Raw genomic sequence first — 16,105 nt, 5'->3', positions numbered from 1 at the left:
CGAAAGGCCCATGGTAATTCTGTGTTTGTGAGTAAAATCATATTGATTTGCCGGCACCTGGGTTTTATTTCTGGGGGTCCTGCCTTTGGCAATAACAGTCCAGCGTCTCAGGACCTCAGTGCACTCCAGCTGCTGGTCACCAAGGGCTTATTTTAACCTTTTGTGGTGACTATACGTGACAGTTCCTCCATGAATTACCAGATGGAGAAGTCTTTGGTAAGTGTGTGGTTGCTGTGCCGCTGATTGACGCCGGGGCAGGCTGGGGAGGTGTTTTTCGGGAGGGTTGTTTTGGTTGTTCTCTGAACCTTCTTCATGGAGTGCTGCGTGTCTTTAGTAGCTACGGTTGTGGCATCTGTGTCTGGCCAGAGTGAAGCCTTGTAACAGAGGGTCAGACCTAAGGCTCCGTGCGCACTGGCACCTGGTGTCACTGGCTGATTTCAGGCTCTGTAGTGCCCCAGGTACGGCTAAGTCTTCCCTGCCCCCAACCCTGTTGACTCCTTTACCTCCCAGGAAGACAATTCCTTACCAAGGTTCCCCAGCTTTTGTTCCGCTGCTTTTCTGTGGACGACTTCCCTGACGAATTATCAAAAGTCCATTATGATTCTGAACATTCTCCCCCTCCTCCCTTCCTGTCCTGCCCTAGGGTTCCAAAGCCCACTTTTGTCATTGAGAAATGCCTAGAGGCCACACGTCAAGGGCACTCGATCCACTCCCCTCCCCCCAAGCACTTGTCACAGGCATTGATTGCCTGCCTGCAGACTATAGGTCCCACCCAAGGACTGGAGAGTCTGACTTGGTTTTCGATCCTGCTTGCTTCCGGACTCAGAACTGAGTGCAGGTGTTCTGGGCTCAAAGTAGTTTAGATCAAGAAACAGTTGGGAGCAAGAGAGATGGCTCAGTGGTTAAGACTACTAGGCTGCTCTTCCAGAGGACCAGGGCTTGATGCCCAGCACCCACAAGGCACCTTTGATGTTTTCTTTAGCGGCGCTCTTACCCTACAAGGAAAAGTCACGAAACACGACAGAACCCACTAGAAAGAGTTTTATTGAGAAAGGGAAAGGGAATGGATGCGTCCAGGCCTACTGAAAGGAAGGACATGAGGGAAGTGGGGGGAAGACATGGGGCCCGCCTTTTAAGGGCCACCTGGAGCATCTGCACACAGGCCCACGTGGCTAGTCCACGAATGTGCATAGATCACGTGCTCATGCAGCACATGATTTACGTGACCTCGCAGCGCATGGGTTACGTAGGACGTATGACCCGGAAATGACTAAGTGTCCCTCTGGGGCATGCTAATCATGGGGGCGTGGCTGGAATTTCTATCAACCTTAACTATCCAAACTGTCCTTAACTCCAGTCTCAGGGAACCTGGCATCTTCTGGCCTCCTTGGGCACTGTATGCACATGATTCACAGACGTACATGCAAGCAGAACGCCCATACATGTAAAATAGAAAGAAAAGAAAAAGAAACAATTGGAAGCTGGAGTGATTTTTCCAGTCTCCCTGAGATCTTGGTTAGGGTGACATCTCTTAGAAATGTGTGTTCCCGATGACATCTGGGAAATGGTGTCTCACACCGCCCCCCGCCCCCGCCTCCCCCCGGAAAAAGAACTACAACTAACTCCATCATCCTTCTCCATGACATCTTGGCCATCTGATTTGGCGGTGACAAGAACAGTCATTTCTGGGCGCCACAGTAACAGCTCCTGAGCGATGTGGAGAGCTTTGCTCACCGGAGAGATCACAGGGAGGAGCGGGGCTCAGAGGGAGACGTCTGCTCCAGAGTCAGGCAGGATCAGGTAGGAGCAGGCTCCAGAGCAGCCCAGTACTCTGTATGCACCCTCCCCACCCACCACAGCCCTCCCGCTGGCAGCCTGCACCGCACCGTGCTGGAAAGAAGGAGCTAGAGGCGGAAGACGTCAGGTTCTGCCAAGTCGACGGGAGCTGACAGCCTCTGTCTGTCCAGACATGCCTCTGGTTGTCTCCGTCATTCTCTCTGCTCCCTGTTCCACATCAGATTCCTTTGTCCTGAGCCTCACATCCTTGTGACAGACCCCCCCCACCCCACCCCCACCCCACCCCCAGACCCCTCTGTACTCCCAGCTTTTAGGACAAACCACTGGAACGGTAATGACCATGTTAGCCTGAGAGTCTAGAGGTCTGCATTTCTAGTGTGATGTGGCCTCGGGGTGAAGTGGACACCTTCTGTTTACCTCTGCCTTTAATGGCCTCTGGTTTAGAGTCTCCATCCAGGTATGTGGGGGCAGAAAAATATGGGGCGGAAGTAGTTGAAGTAAAATTAGAGATAGGTGTGGTGGCCTTTGGGCTCAGGGTAGAGATGAATAAGGAAGAGCTGGAATCTGGGGTCAGGCTCCATACTGAGGTTACTTGTTATGGCCTGGGATCCTAGTGACTCGATAAATGTCTTCGGATCACTCAAGCTGTTCTTGGCTCTAAGGCCGCCTGAGATGTGTTGCCTTCAAGACAAACATATTCTACTTAAGGTTTGGTGTGACGATCAGTTTAAGATGCATTGGCGTTGGGGTTGAGGTTGGCTTAGGGGTAAAGACTGAAGCAGGAATATGGAGCCATTGTGGCGGCGCTGAAGAGGTTTCTGTGTAAGTTCCTTCTTCCGAAGCTCTGCTTAATTCTTTTCTCCTGGTGCTTACTCAAGCTTGTCTTTGCTGCCTAAGGCTTGCAGGACTTACTGAAATCCTTTTAATGACTGTGACCATCTGTTACCTCTTCTAGCTCTCAGCCCCTTCCCTTCTCCTCTCCTCCTCCTCTGCTTCCCCCAGCAGGGTGTCTACATTCCTGGGGTTGTGGCTGAGTCTCTCTTGACTCTTTCCTCTTATTTTTAATCTGCTTAGAGTCTCTAGGGTGACCTATTTGCCCCCACACACACACTCCCTGCCTCCCTCCCCACCGCTGCCCCTTGTAGTCCCAGACTCTCACGAGTCTACGTCGTCTTTACTCAGCCATGGGGTCCTTCTGTCTTGGTGTGTGTTTTTACCATCCTCAGGGGATCTGGTCTCTGCAGCCTCCCTCTTGACTTCCCCCCTTCTTCCACTGCTGCCGTCTTAGAAGATGTCCCCCGCCTCTGCCCTGGTGTTTCACTCTGCCTGTCCTCTCCAGTCCGTTTACTCAGAGCACACCCCACCTCACCCCTTCTCACCGCCTCTGAATCTGTGGAAATCCCATGTAAGGCAGACCCCTTGAGGAATCACGTGCATCCAACCAGGAGCAGGTAGTTCTGCACAGAGCCATCACTTCCAAGGGATCCAGGTGAGGAGGGATGCCGGAATGAGGGCTCAAAGCAGAGAAGTCGCTCTTCTTTCATTCCCAGGGAAGTAACAGGACTTCTAAGTTCAGTGGGGGGATTGGGTAGATGAAGTACCAATACTTCAGGAGGGAGGAAGTGTTCCAGAACTCTCGGAGCAAAGATCAAACTGCTTCTACCTTCCATTTTACAAAACTCTGCAGGCCACCCACTGAGAGCCTGGGTTAGAGGTCTCTCTCCACCCAGCCCCTCCTTAATCCTTCTTCGGGCGCTCTCAGAACCATCCTGTGATCCGGGGAGAATGTCCCCTCCCGTGTATTAATCCATCTACCCATCCATCTGAGCCTGATGGACTCTGGTGTCCAGGAAAACACACAGGCTGTTTGTTGGAATGCACTGCACCTCCTCCCCCCAAGAGAGATAATTCAAGGGGAATATTGGCTTATCCAGGAAACGTGGTGCTAAATTTGTCGTGAGATTGCTGTCATGAGCAATGAAAGAAGCCTCTCAATGTGGAGGATTGGGCAGCTAAATCAAAAATCACTAAGTTATTTCAGGGACCAGAGACTGTGGAAATAGAGGAAAAAGAGACCTCCCCTTCTTGGGACAACAGAGGGTGATCAAAAAAAATTATATATATATGAAAGTATCAGAGATGCAGAGAACAGCTGTAAAGCAAGCAGGCTGCACCCTGGAGGGTGTTCCTGTACTGTGTCTACATCTTCTCTGCCATGGGCTCCATCAGGCCCCCATCTGAAACCTTTTATGAAGTAGAAGCTCTTTGGAACTCCAAGTTTAGAATCCAAGCAGTCTCGGATTGGTGCCTCCATGAACCCTTGCCATGTACCCACAATCGGTTGTCACCCCGTCCCCATCATGTGGTGAGGTAAATTATTTTAGCCTTCTTCTTTCACCTTTGCCCTTGGGACATGTGTGTCCCATTTAACAAGCAAACTGAAGCAAGCAAAGGAAGAAAGATCGGGGAACAAATACCCCAAGTTCCTCCCCACGTGGCTCCCTGCCTTGGAGTCATCAGCCTGTCTCTGAGCCTTCTTCCCTCTGTGCAGGCTGCTGGGGCCGTGCTCTACAAAGGTGGGTGTTAGAGCCCCCACTCCAGGCTCCCCCAGCTCCCTACAGCAAATTAACGCCCCATGCCTCCTAGACGTGTGGAGTGGATAGTTAGATGGCTCAGTTCCACAGCCAGTTGGCACTGCTTTTACTCTGCACAAGACTGATCCAGATAACCTCAGCTTGGGGCTTCTGGAAGTGTCTTGGTGGGAAATCTTTTTAACGGAGATTCATTGGAAAAGCCTACTATGCCTTGGTTTTAGGCAGAAGGTTCCATGGTTTCCCTTTCGATGAAGACTTATCAGCTCGTGTGTGTGTGTGTGTGTGTGTGTGTGTGTGTGTGTGTGTGTGTGTGTGTGTGTTATCTATGGAAAGGGTCTGTGGCCATAGCTAGTAGCTAGTAGTAGTTCCAAAGGAGGAACAGGTCAAACATGTAACAAAATGAGGTTTATTTATCCATTCAGTAGATACCCATTAACGACATTCATGCAGGAAGCCCCTGCTAACGTTCTAAGATCCACACGCCCATGCTTAGAGTTGGGGGCAACCATACCCCGACTCTCCTAAACCACTCCCATGGTCTTATCTCTTCACCATTGGGTAGCTGGTATTGTCTGGCATGACACTGATGGAACTCTTCAGCCATTAACTGGTTATCACCTCCTCCAGCTCCCCTGATAGAATGTGATAGCGAGGACAGCTTCCCATTTCTACAGCGTGCCCATTCTGATGCTTGGCTTCCAGCACACAGTAGTCAGGCTAAGCTACTTCTAGGGTCCTGAATGGATGTGTTTTCCCGACTGCCCTGCTACCCAGGCCTTCCGTCTTCTGAGAACATTTTATTCTCCTTTCCCTCTCTGCTGTCCACTATAACTCCTGCACATTCCTCCAAGTCCAGCGGAGATACCCAACAGTTCTTTGAGGATTCTTCCTACAGCCTCAGATACTTTCCTCCATTCTGCTTTACCTTATAGTGTCTGTAGGCAGAAGGTTCCAAGTTTTCCCTTTTGGTGAAGACACTGTGTGTGTGTGTGTGTGTGTGTGTGTGTGTGTGTGTGTGTGTGTGTGTGTCTAGTGGAATATTAGTGGGTAAGGGCAAGTCTACCAAGTCTGTCTTTGCATCCTGAGTCCAGAACAGTGTCTGGTAGGTAGTAGGCATTCAATAAATATTTGTTACATAAAGTATATTTAATTGATACAATCATTAATGAAGATAACTGAATAAGTATTTATTGAGAACCCATGATATACAAGGCTAGTCATTTCGGAAGATGAATAAGATTACATCTGTTAGTCCAAGGGGTTTTCTATCTCATCATCTGAACACAGACCCAGAATAAAATATAGAACGAGCATAGGTCTAAGTCAAGGTGAGGCTTGATCATGTCCAAAGCCCACCACTATTACGCTGAATGCTCCTAGTTAGGTTAATTGCTGTGGACTCAAGGTCTACCCTTCACTTTCTCTCGACTTCTCTTAGACCTTTGTTGACTTATAGTTGTTGACCTATTCTTTCCCCTTTAACAGTCCTGATTCAGTGTTTCTTTCCTTAACTTTTCAAATCTACCTTGACTGAACGATCATGGATTGATTATTTGATAGGTGTTTACCTAAAGAAAAAAGAAAACAGAAATCATAAGTATACCTATACCCAGAGTTCTCTAGAACACTACTGAGAGATGCCATCCTGCTTCATAGTGACGCCTCTAGTTATAGGAGCACATGGCTTTGTACTTCTAGAAAGTTTGCCTGGGGAATAGTGGTAGCACAGGTCCGTAACCCCAGCTTCTTGGGTACGGAGGCAGGAGGGTTGAAAGTTCAAAGCTTGCCCAGGAAGCTGAGCGAGACCTTGTCTCCAAAGCGAGAAAAGGGAATTCAGGAAGTTCTTATGTAACTAGAACACTCTGCTCCCCAGGATCCACAGTCATTAATGTGTTCCTGTATCTTATGGAGTACAGTCCTGGAATCTCGGGGCGCACCCAGGTTGTGTATGCACAGTATCTCTCTCCTCCAGCTTTTTTAGCCATTGCGATGAAGAACTGAATGATCATGGAGTTAAGACTCATGCCTTCCTAGATAGGTTGATCCTGCTCATAGACTCAGGTGATCTCTCTAAAAGGGCTAGAGGCACCTGCAGCAAAGGGCATCTGTAATGATGGGTTGACGATTCTAGGAGATTAATATTTACCCTGGATCTGCTGGGACTGGGAATGTAATAAACCTCATAAACTCAAAAGCAGAGATGTACCCTCAGGAATGTTAGCCCAGTGTCCCAAGACCTAGATTTCCTTCTGGCTTTTTCAGTGCCTACGTGAAGAAAAGCTTCTTACTGTTGTCTAGACCTCTCTGGGTCTCTGAATTGAGACTTTTTATTCTGGAGAATGTTCCAGAAAACCTTTGTGGAGGGACCTAGCCTACATTTCTTCCTAGGCTTTAAGCCTGTGAGGGGGACTCAGGTATCATTCTGACTCTGCTAAAAGTTCATTACAGCAACAACTCAGAATGTTCAAACAGGCGGAGGATGGCTTTCAGGGCAGAACTATCACGTTGGGGACCCATGTGCCTGAGAAAATAGCTCCCATGGAAGAGGGACCATAGGATTACAACCAGGAAAGTATGTGTGTGCAGACGCAGGGGCAGGCAGTAAGAAATGAGGTATAAACGGTATGAGAGCGAAGCTTAGACCTCCCGAGTACCTTGTAGGAGGGTACCAGGTTTGGACCTTGATAGAGGGTCCTTCTGAAGTGCCTCAGATATGGCCAGTCTCTTCCTCCTTTCCTCTCCTTGTACAATCCTCTCAAGAGTCGCTCCAGTTCTCAGAGATGTCCTTTCTTCCTTTAACCTCAAACATCAAAACCTTCAGATGAAGACAGGGCCGGTGATCTGCCCACATGCCTGTCTTCAGTTTGGCTCCCATCTCTGGAATTCTCCAGTTCCCGCCTCCGGCTTCTCCGCCACCGTCTCCATTGGCCTTTCTCCTCCCCGACAGCCTTCAGTGCTTTGTTCAATCTGTCCGTTCTTCCTTTAGGGCCTGGGTGCTTCCAGCCAGCTCTGTTAGCACAGGCCCACTGTGGAGCACCCAACCCTGTAAAGGGGACTCTGTAACTGGGAGGCTAGCTCTGAAACCACCGGGGATTTGGAGGTTTTTCCCTGTGCCCCGCGGTTCCCACCCCGACTCTCTGTTTATTTCTTCAAAAGAAAGGAATTCGGGTTGGATTTTACCACCAGTGCCCTTTCCAGTCCGAGGCTCCAGGCCACTGCGCCTCTTTTTCCCTTTTCTTTTTTTTTCTAGCAGACGGCCTCGGGGACCTAGGCTTTTTATTTTTGGCTCCACCTCAGGGGCTATGCATGTTCAGGGTTCTATTTCTGATTTATTTTTCTCTCCCGCCCTTTGTGTCCTTATGTTGTTGGGTTTTTTCCTCTTTTGTAACATAGTATCACTTCAACCCATCCTTCCTTCTTCCTTCCTTCCCTGATGCTATTTTTTTTTTTCTGAGATAGTCTCATACAGTCCAGGCTGGCCTCGAACTTATCATGTAGCTGATGCTGGCCTTAAGATCCTGCTTGCCTTTCCTCCATCTTCCAAATTCTAAGAGTATAGACATGTACCACCATGCCCGATTTTCTGTGGCGCTGGGGATGGCGCCCTGGCCTTTCAGGGATTCCATTGGAGCGCTCTACCAACGAATTGACAGCCTTAGTTTGAATCGTTTCTAGTTCATTGCAGAGGTCTCCTGCCCACCTTCCCTGCCCACCTTCTCTGTCTCTTGTTTTCTCTGTCTCTCTGTTCTTGTCCCCCCTCTTCTCCCTCCCCACTTCCCTTGCCCACTGGAGCCAAATGGAAATTCAGGGGTTTGTGTTTTTGTTTTCGGCAGAACCAGACACTGAGCCCTGCCATCCCCTTTCTGCTTCTGCCTGTCGTACCCGCTACAGCCAACCCCACCTGGCTCTCCAGGCCATTCGACAACAACATTCTATAAAATCTATAAAATGTTGTCAGGGGCCCCTGCCAGGCCGTATTTGCATAAAGCTGTCAGATCAGGTCTGGCCCAGGTACCTCGGGGCTAGAGGCCACAATGGGACAGGCCGGACCGCTGCTAGCCACACCTGCCAGCCCTTTTCATTTGAAGAGCAGTGTCCCTGTGAGTTGGCCCAGACTAGCGGAGGACCTCAGAGTCCAGGCTTGACTGTGAGTCTGTGGGAGGGAACGTAAGGACTCAAATGGGACTTCCTTCCAGAGGAAAACGAAGAGTGGCCTCTGCCTCCTAGGCTGGGTACCACATTTGGGTCCTCTCCGCCACTGTCCTGTTGCCACAAACCCTCAGCTGTCCCCACACTCTACTGTGCAGGAAACAGGAGGACAGGCCCAGGCGCACAGGCTCCCTTTAGTCTGAAGGCAATTGGGTGGATATCCTCAAGGCTTGGCCAAAGTGTAGACACATAAGAGGCAGGGATAATGGACTCTTGGACCTGAGTCAGGAGGCTCCTGTGGCCACATTACTCCGCCCCTTCCGGTTACACCTAAAGAAGCCACTGCCCAGAGGAGTGGTGTGTCTTCCCCAGAATTACCCAAAGCGGTGGCAAAGCCGAGACCAGGTCCACCCACACCTCTTTGACTTCTGGTCCATGGATTTTTCTACCTCTCCCTGGTAGAGCTGTGTGAAGTCTGTCTCTCATCCCCACCACGCCCCCACCCCCCGACCCCCGTCCTTCCCCTTGTATTTCACGGCTCTCTTCCTATCTCTTTGGGAGACTGATCCACTTGTCCAGACCCATAAACCTCCTTTCCTGTCACAGCAAATACCAGACGGCCTGTGTAGTCTGCTCCAATGCGTGGAAACAGGCCAGGCTGTGGCCATTTACAAAATCCCATCTGGTGCCTGGAAAAAGTGCCCTTTGGCTGTTCTCTCTATGCCCAGCTTTGGAAATGGACATTGGGGTTGTGTGGAGGAGAAGGGCCTGGAAGGAGGAAGGTGGTGAAGAGGACATTTGAGGTCCCTACCACCTGAGTTTTTCCACTCAAAGAGGGAGGTGACGCTGGGGGACTCTGTGGGCAGGATGGTAGATGTTGCAATAATTCTGAGTATTTGGACAGGAGTCTAGGGCTGTGGTCTATTTGTGCTCTTCACTGTCTACCCACAGCACCTGATTAGATCATTCCTCCAAGCGAGTCTATAAGTTTTCCATCTCACAAAGTGAAGCCTTCATCTGTCAGAGGAGGAGGAGGAGGCTATGGTGCTACAGGGCACTCACATGCATCTGAACATTTTAGGACTCCAGGCAGGGCTCAACATAGAGCAGAAACAGCAGGCCTAGATTCTTCCTGCCCGCTCAGCTGAGTTGACACAGAGCGTCTTTCCTGGCACTTCCAGTCTGAGGGTCTGCCTCGGCGTGTCTGACCCGGCCTTCTGCTCTTTTCCATTATCTGTCCTCACTCTGACCAGCCTTAGCCTTGTCTATGACCTTCCTCCTCCTCCTCCTCCTCCTCCTCCTCCTCTTCCTCCTCCATCAGAAGTACACATCTTTCTTTCTTTCCGCCTTCCTTCTCTGCTGGCCCATCCCAAAGACTTGAAATCCTCTTTTCTCAGGGAATCCACTGTGAAAGCCTCTGTGATGGTTGTGAGTGAACGGCTGGGGTGGGGAAGGAAGTCCTGTCAGGATGAGGAGAGGGAAGACAGGAGAGGGAGGGATAGCGGAGTGGAGAGATTTAGTTCCATCTGAAAGCTGTCAGTGTGAATCAAAGGCTGTCCTTTGAGCAGCAGCGTGGTCTGGAGTGGTGAGCTCAGGAACTGCTTCAGCCCAGGGGGTTCATTACTGCTCTTTGATAAATCCAGGGAGACGGGGCTCAGCCCCCCACCGTCCCTCTCTCCTGCTGCTTAGCTCCCTGGCTTCCTCAGTGCTGGGCCCCACTCTCTCTGGTTCCGGTTGGTCCCGTCAGGCCAGGCTCTGGGAACATGACCACCCGGGTACGTGCTCCAGAACAGGGAACAGACTGGTGCCCACGGGCACAGACAGATGTGTACTCACATGCAAGGACGCAGAAGGGGTGTTCACGTGGGCAGCCAAGGGAACACATGTGCTTGCTTGTTTCTGCCCGTGTGTGACCATATGAAGTTTATGGCTGTGAGGAGTTATAAACATGCCCATCATATCGTAGATTTAGGGGCCAATTCCTAATTCTCCATCAGAAATAGGGTTTGAGGGCTAGGGGTGTAGTTCTCTGGTAGAGCTTTGCCTAGCATGCATGAGTACTTGGGTTCAATGCCCAGTGCCAGGGGAAAAAAAAAAAGCAACAACAAAAAAAGATTTGACCTCTCTGTCCTTGCTAGGCTCAGCAGAAAAAGGAGATTGGAAATGTGTTCATGAACAAAGCCTGGCCTGGCCCTGGCCCCCAGTGCTGTGGTGATAATGGAGAAAGGGGCTGAAGGACAGACCTGGGTCGTGAGGAGTGGGCGAGAATGTAGTAGATGAGGGGATGCAGAGATAACACCAGGAGGGAGTGGAGAGGCCTGGGGATCAGTGTCTGACTCAGGGGGTCCCAGGAGGAGACAGCAGCCAGGCTACGGAGATAGCATCCCGGGGAGAACTTGGTTTCTTCCTGGGCTTTCTGTGTCCCAGCCTTAATGTTTATGTGGCTGAGGGAAGCTCCTCGGTGTCTCTGAGCTGTGGTTTCTCATTATGAGCAGTCACTACCCCAGTGTCCGTGAGCTTTGGTGTCCTCAAGCCTGGTGAAACAGTACCAGTGTGTCTGAGCATAGCAGCAAGTCTTTCAGATGCAGGACCTATTTACACACACACACACACACACACACACACACACACACACACACACACACACGCACACACACACACACACATGCACGCGCGCTAGCGACCATTGGTGGCTTAAAGACTGGCATTTTTTTGGGGGGGCGGGTTTCGAGACAGGGTTTCTCTGTGTAGCTTTGCGCCTTTCCTGGAGCTCACTTGGTAGCCCAGGCTGGCCTCGAACTCACAGAGATCCGCCTGGCTCTTCCTCCCGAGTGCTGGGATTAAAGGCGTGCACCGCCGCCCAACAAGACTGGCATTTTGTTTGTCACTGACACTCCCTGGGCTTGACAGAGATATTCTCTCTGGCCTTGGGTACCACTCACTCTTCCCTCCATGCATTTACATCAAGCCTCTCCTGCGCTGATAGTAGCAGGCAAGGCAAATACAACATACAGGCCGTGGGGCCAAACTCCAGGCCTGAGCACCGCTGTCCATCCAAGAGGTAAACAGCGTGGACATGGAAGTCTAAGCTGTAAAGGAGAGGTCAGGAACTTAGGGCTACCAGTAGCTCTTTCTCGGGCTGAGGCATGAATCCAGTTCATTTACAAGATTGGATATCCCTAGAACGTGACAGAAAACCAAGAGTGGCGACCACGGAGCCGAGAAGCCTGTTTTTATCTCGTTCCTGCCAGACCATAATTCCCCTTTCTTTAAAATGCAGGTAATAACTACCACTGTGTAGCGGATTAGAATGCTGGGAACAATGTCCGTAAGACATCAGAGTGGCTCGCAATCAGCATTTTATAATTGGAGGTATTTGTTATTATGGAGCGTTGCTGGGACTGAATGAACAGAAACGGTAAATCAAAACCTCTGTTCTCACGGGCTCCCAGGAGAGTGGGGAGACAAAACACACATGAGCAATTGTTTAATCCAAGGCAGGTTGTGGTGTGTGCTCTAACCAGAAGCCCAGACACCGCTGTGGGAGAATAAAGAGGAAGGAACCATTTTGGGTGTGAGGTTAGGAAAGCTTTGTGGCCCCAAGTGGCACTAAAGGGTGACAGGTGACTTGGAAGGAAGGCGATCCAGGAACTAAACAGAGGGATGGTGGCAGGGGTCGGGGTTCTCAGCTCCCACACTCTCTGGGCTAGCAGGGAGCACAGAGCGCAGTGTGTGGTGATCTGTCTTCACTGTGGCTGGCTCGCCTCCTCTGTGATGGAGCCTGAAGATTGGGAGGAAGCAGGATCAAAGTGGGAATTCACTTTCAAATACCATCAGAAGCATGAGGCTGTTGATGTGACGCCGCGGCAAGAGGCTAGTCTGTGCTCACCTGTCTGTGGCCAGGCCCTTTCTGGTTCTTTCTCTGCTGGTTCTGTTCCTGGACATGGATGAGGACATGTGCATAGACCCAGACATAAGGATGGGACTGAGATTTTTTTTCTTCTCAATTCAGAGCAGGCTCCACTAAGCTTAGCTGGTAGCTCAGGTACCCAGGACCCAGGACCTCGGAGGCATGCTTGAGTTGTGATGCGACACTTGCTAGGCCACATGTTCTAGGCTACTGGCACCTTCTTGACCCTACAGGACTTGCCAAAACCTTATGTCTCGTCTTTAACTGGGACTACCAGGGCCCTTCTCCCCTTCCTGCTCACAGCATTCATTACCTTCCACTGTTCCACTGCCCCTCACCATCTGCATGAGAACCTTCTAGACTGAGTGTTATCCTTCCCAGCTCTATTCCCTGGCCCATTTTTCAGTGTTGATCCTTTCACAGAAGAGAACATACTATTCCTTCCACATCTTGCCTGTTTCGGTCTCCCTTAGATGGGGTGGGGTGTGGGGAGAGGGCAGAGCTCTGCCTTCTCCTGGAGGAGTTTGGATGTTGGCTCCTAACGATCCACCCATTAACAAACTCACTTAGAACACCCCTGTGTGCCTGGCAGTCGGGCACCTGTGCCACGTGATGTGGCTTAGGGCTGTGAGTGGCACAGTCCAGACTCAAGAAGTTGCCCCAGGCTGCGCTGAGGTAGGTGACCTGGGCAGTGTGGGCCTTGCTATGGCCAAAAAAAAAAAAAAAAAAAAAAAGGAAGTCAAGCTGGGCAGTGGTGGCGCACGTCTTTAATCCCAGCACTCGGGAGGCAGAGCCAGGCAGATCTCTGTGAGTTCAAGGCCAGCCTGTTCTACTAGAGCGAGATCCAGGACAAGCACCAAAACTACACGGAGAAACCCTGTCTCGAAAAACAAACAAACAAACAAAAAAGTTAATAGATAGGCTCTGAAGCATCGCAAGTAAGTCATGGAAGACACCCCAAAAGAGGTGACTATTGAATCCCAAAGGAGTGTGTGAGGACCTAAAGGGTGACCTATACCAGCTTACATAGAGTTTCGAGAACAGAGCTTGATTAGATCAGACTGAGTTTTCCCTAATCATGAGTTGACTGAAGGACCACCCCATGGCTTCTGGTCTCTCTCATACGCTGTCTTGGCTGCAGGGTTATTTGGGGACATGGAATGCTGCTTTTGACTTTCTTTAGTACAGAAAGTGGTCTTTCCATGGGTTCAAATCCAGGAGGCCCCTCATTTCCTTCCTCATTCTCTGCTCATCATTTTTCCCATTCTGGTTTTAGACAAAATCGCTTCAACTAGAGCTAAATCAAAAATGTATTTTACTTCAAAATTCACAGAAAAGCAGACATTACCCTCTGTCACTCATTCTTAGGTTCCCGAAAGTGTCTCTCCTTGTCTGACTGCTCAGGGATAAGTAATGGTCATGGTTACTTAGTAGGTACATGCAAAGGATGTTGGTAGGTCTAGCATCCACCGCACCACACTTGGCTTCACAGCAGTCCAGGAGGTAGACATATCATTCCCAGGTAAGAAAATGCAGTTTGGAGGGTAACTTGGCCAGGGCCACCCACTTAGGAAGACTTGCAGAGGAACCATGGAAACCTTTGTCTCCCTCTAAACCAATTCTAGTATTTGAGCAGAGAGGGTCTTTGGCAGTCTCTTCCAGACTTGTCATCTTACAGTGAGCAACTGGAGGTCCAGGTAAGGAAGAGCCAGACCAGGGTGGCCGGCTTCTCACTCCAGCAAGACCCTTGTCTCCTAACTTCAGGTGCATCCCGTCACCATCCCATTGCAGGGTCCTTCAACATCTCATTGCAAGTAAACACGCAGCTAGCTGCCCACTGTTCTCTGGAGATGCCAAGAAAAGGCCAGCCCTCAGGCTTCGCGTGCAAAAGCTGTGGCTATCAATCCAGACTGATCTAAGCTCACAGGCCATCCATGGCTCCAGTGCTTGACTTGGGCTCTAGGAGCCTTGAGGAAGGGAAACAGAAGTACAGTTCATTGCACGCAGCTACACTTGAGAACGTGCAAAGATGTGAATAAATTTAAATACTAATGAGTGCAAATGCCTGAATTAATAACACTGGCTGCTCACCTGACCAATCCTTCCTGCAGGATCTCAGCACCTGCCATCCTTCTCTCTGGAAATGCGGATGAGCCTTATCTTTTTCTTCTTTAAGAGACAGTATGGGGAATCAGGTCTGCAGAGTTGGGGAGCCACTTACAGAAAAAACAGGTACCCATTTTCTAACCTCCTGGCTCCAATGCAGATCTAAAGAGCTGCATTGCCACATTTTAACCAAGGGCAGAGCCTGCTTCCTGGGTTTTATTCTGACCACCAGATCCCAGGAGACCCCAAAGAGGAGAGAGTTCCACCTCAGAGAGGTTCCATTCTCCTGGAACAGACAGGGCAGACATTTCCACCCACAAACTGCCTTCCACCTCTTGATGACAAAAACATGGGCACGATCCCTGACGGCTTTGGACAGGAAATCCTGTACCTAGCGCTGCCACAGCAAGGCTGAGCGCTGGGACAGGCTGTGCTTACACAGGGGGCTACGGAATCAGCCTCGGAGGTTTTCCTGAATGGAGAGTGTGGAAACAAGCTTGGAAGGAAGAGGGGAAATGGAACTGGAGAGAAGAAAGGATGTGGGCCGTGGAGGATCTCAGGGCAGGGGTGTTGCTTCCCGGTAGAGTGCCCTGTGTTTGATCCCAGAGTAAGAGGTGGGGAGAAGCCTATACACTGGATAAAGGGGGGGGGGTCTTGAAATGGGGAGGGATGAACTGGGAAGCTGGGTTTGGAAGGAGTTGGATTAGGGGGTTGTGGCCTCTATAAACTCAGTGAGCTGGAGGAAAAAGTGAACCAGGAGCCTTAGCTTGGAAGGGAGCTGCTTTTGATTGCCTATTGGAGCTGTGACTAGGAAGCCTCCGATTTAACCCTTTGCCGACCCCTCCTCCGCCCCTCTCCTTCCCTACGGCCCAGTGTAGGATGCTAATGGTCACATTGTGCTATGTCAGTATGCAGGCCTGCCCCACCACTGGGACCAGGCAGTGATGAGGCAAGCCTGTTGGTAGGAGGAAGAGAGAAGAAATCTGCAATCCAATTCCCTACTCCATTTAGGCTCCACAATTAAAGGCAATTACTCTGCAGTTCTCTAATCAAATGCTCCCGGCCAAGCTACCAGCCAGGCAGCCATGTGTAGCTCCTGGAGCTAGAGGGAGAATTGAACAAAGTCCCACACTGTCTCAGCTCCCATGATGCAGAAGGCTGTGTGCATGCAGATGTGTCAGTGTGTACATCCCTGCGCTCCAGCCCTTGGGTCAAGGGTAAACACATGGCACAGAGCCAGTGTGCCCAAAAGTGGGTCCAGGGCTATTTGGCTTTGGATATACTATCATCTTGGGATTGTCTGTGCACTCCAGTAGAGACGGTGTACATGGTGAGGCTGAGCATCTGTTGGTCCACACTGCATGGGAAGGAAGGGGTTGTGGCAGAACAGTCACCTTCGTTTTGAATGCATCACCCATGAAGCTGAGTGTCTGAGAGGTTGGCATCAGATGCCTTGTTAAAAAAAAAAAAAAAAAAAAAAAGACCCTTTGGACCCAGATAGCCAGGGCTTGAAGTCTAACCCCAGCTCGACTGTTATTCAGTGGGTGGT

General features: G+C 50.4%; 1 protein-coding gene across 6 annotated transcripts in view; it reads left to right on the top strand.

Moving 5' to 3' along the window:
* Kirrel1 (kirre like nephrin family adhesion molecule 1) overlaps positions 1-16,105 on the top strand; it is a 93,393-nt gene that overhangs the window by 61,308 nt on the left and 15,980 nt on the right. The gene's annotated exons all lie outside the window — the stretch shown is intronic.

The sequence above is a fragment of the Peromyscus maniculatus genome, chromosome 6, assembly GCF_049852395.1.
Source record: "Peromyscus maniculatus bairdii isolate BWxNUB_F1_BW_parent chromosome 6, HU_Pman_BW_mat_3.1, whole genome shotgun sequence".
In the NCBI taxonomy this organism is placed as follows: Eukaryota; Metazoa; Chordata; class Mammalia; order Rodentia; family Cricetidae; genus Peromyscus; species Peromyscus maniculatus.
The sequence above is the reverse complement of the archived record's forward strand: the minus strand, read 5'-3'. Positions and strand labels throughout refer to the sequence as shown.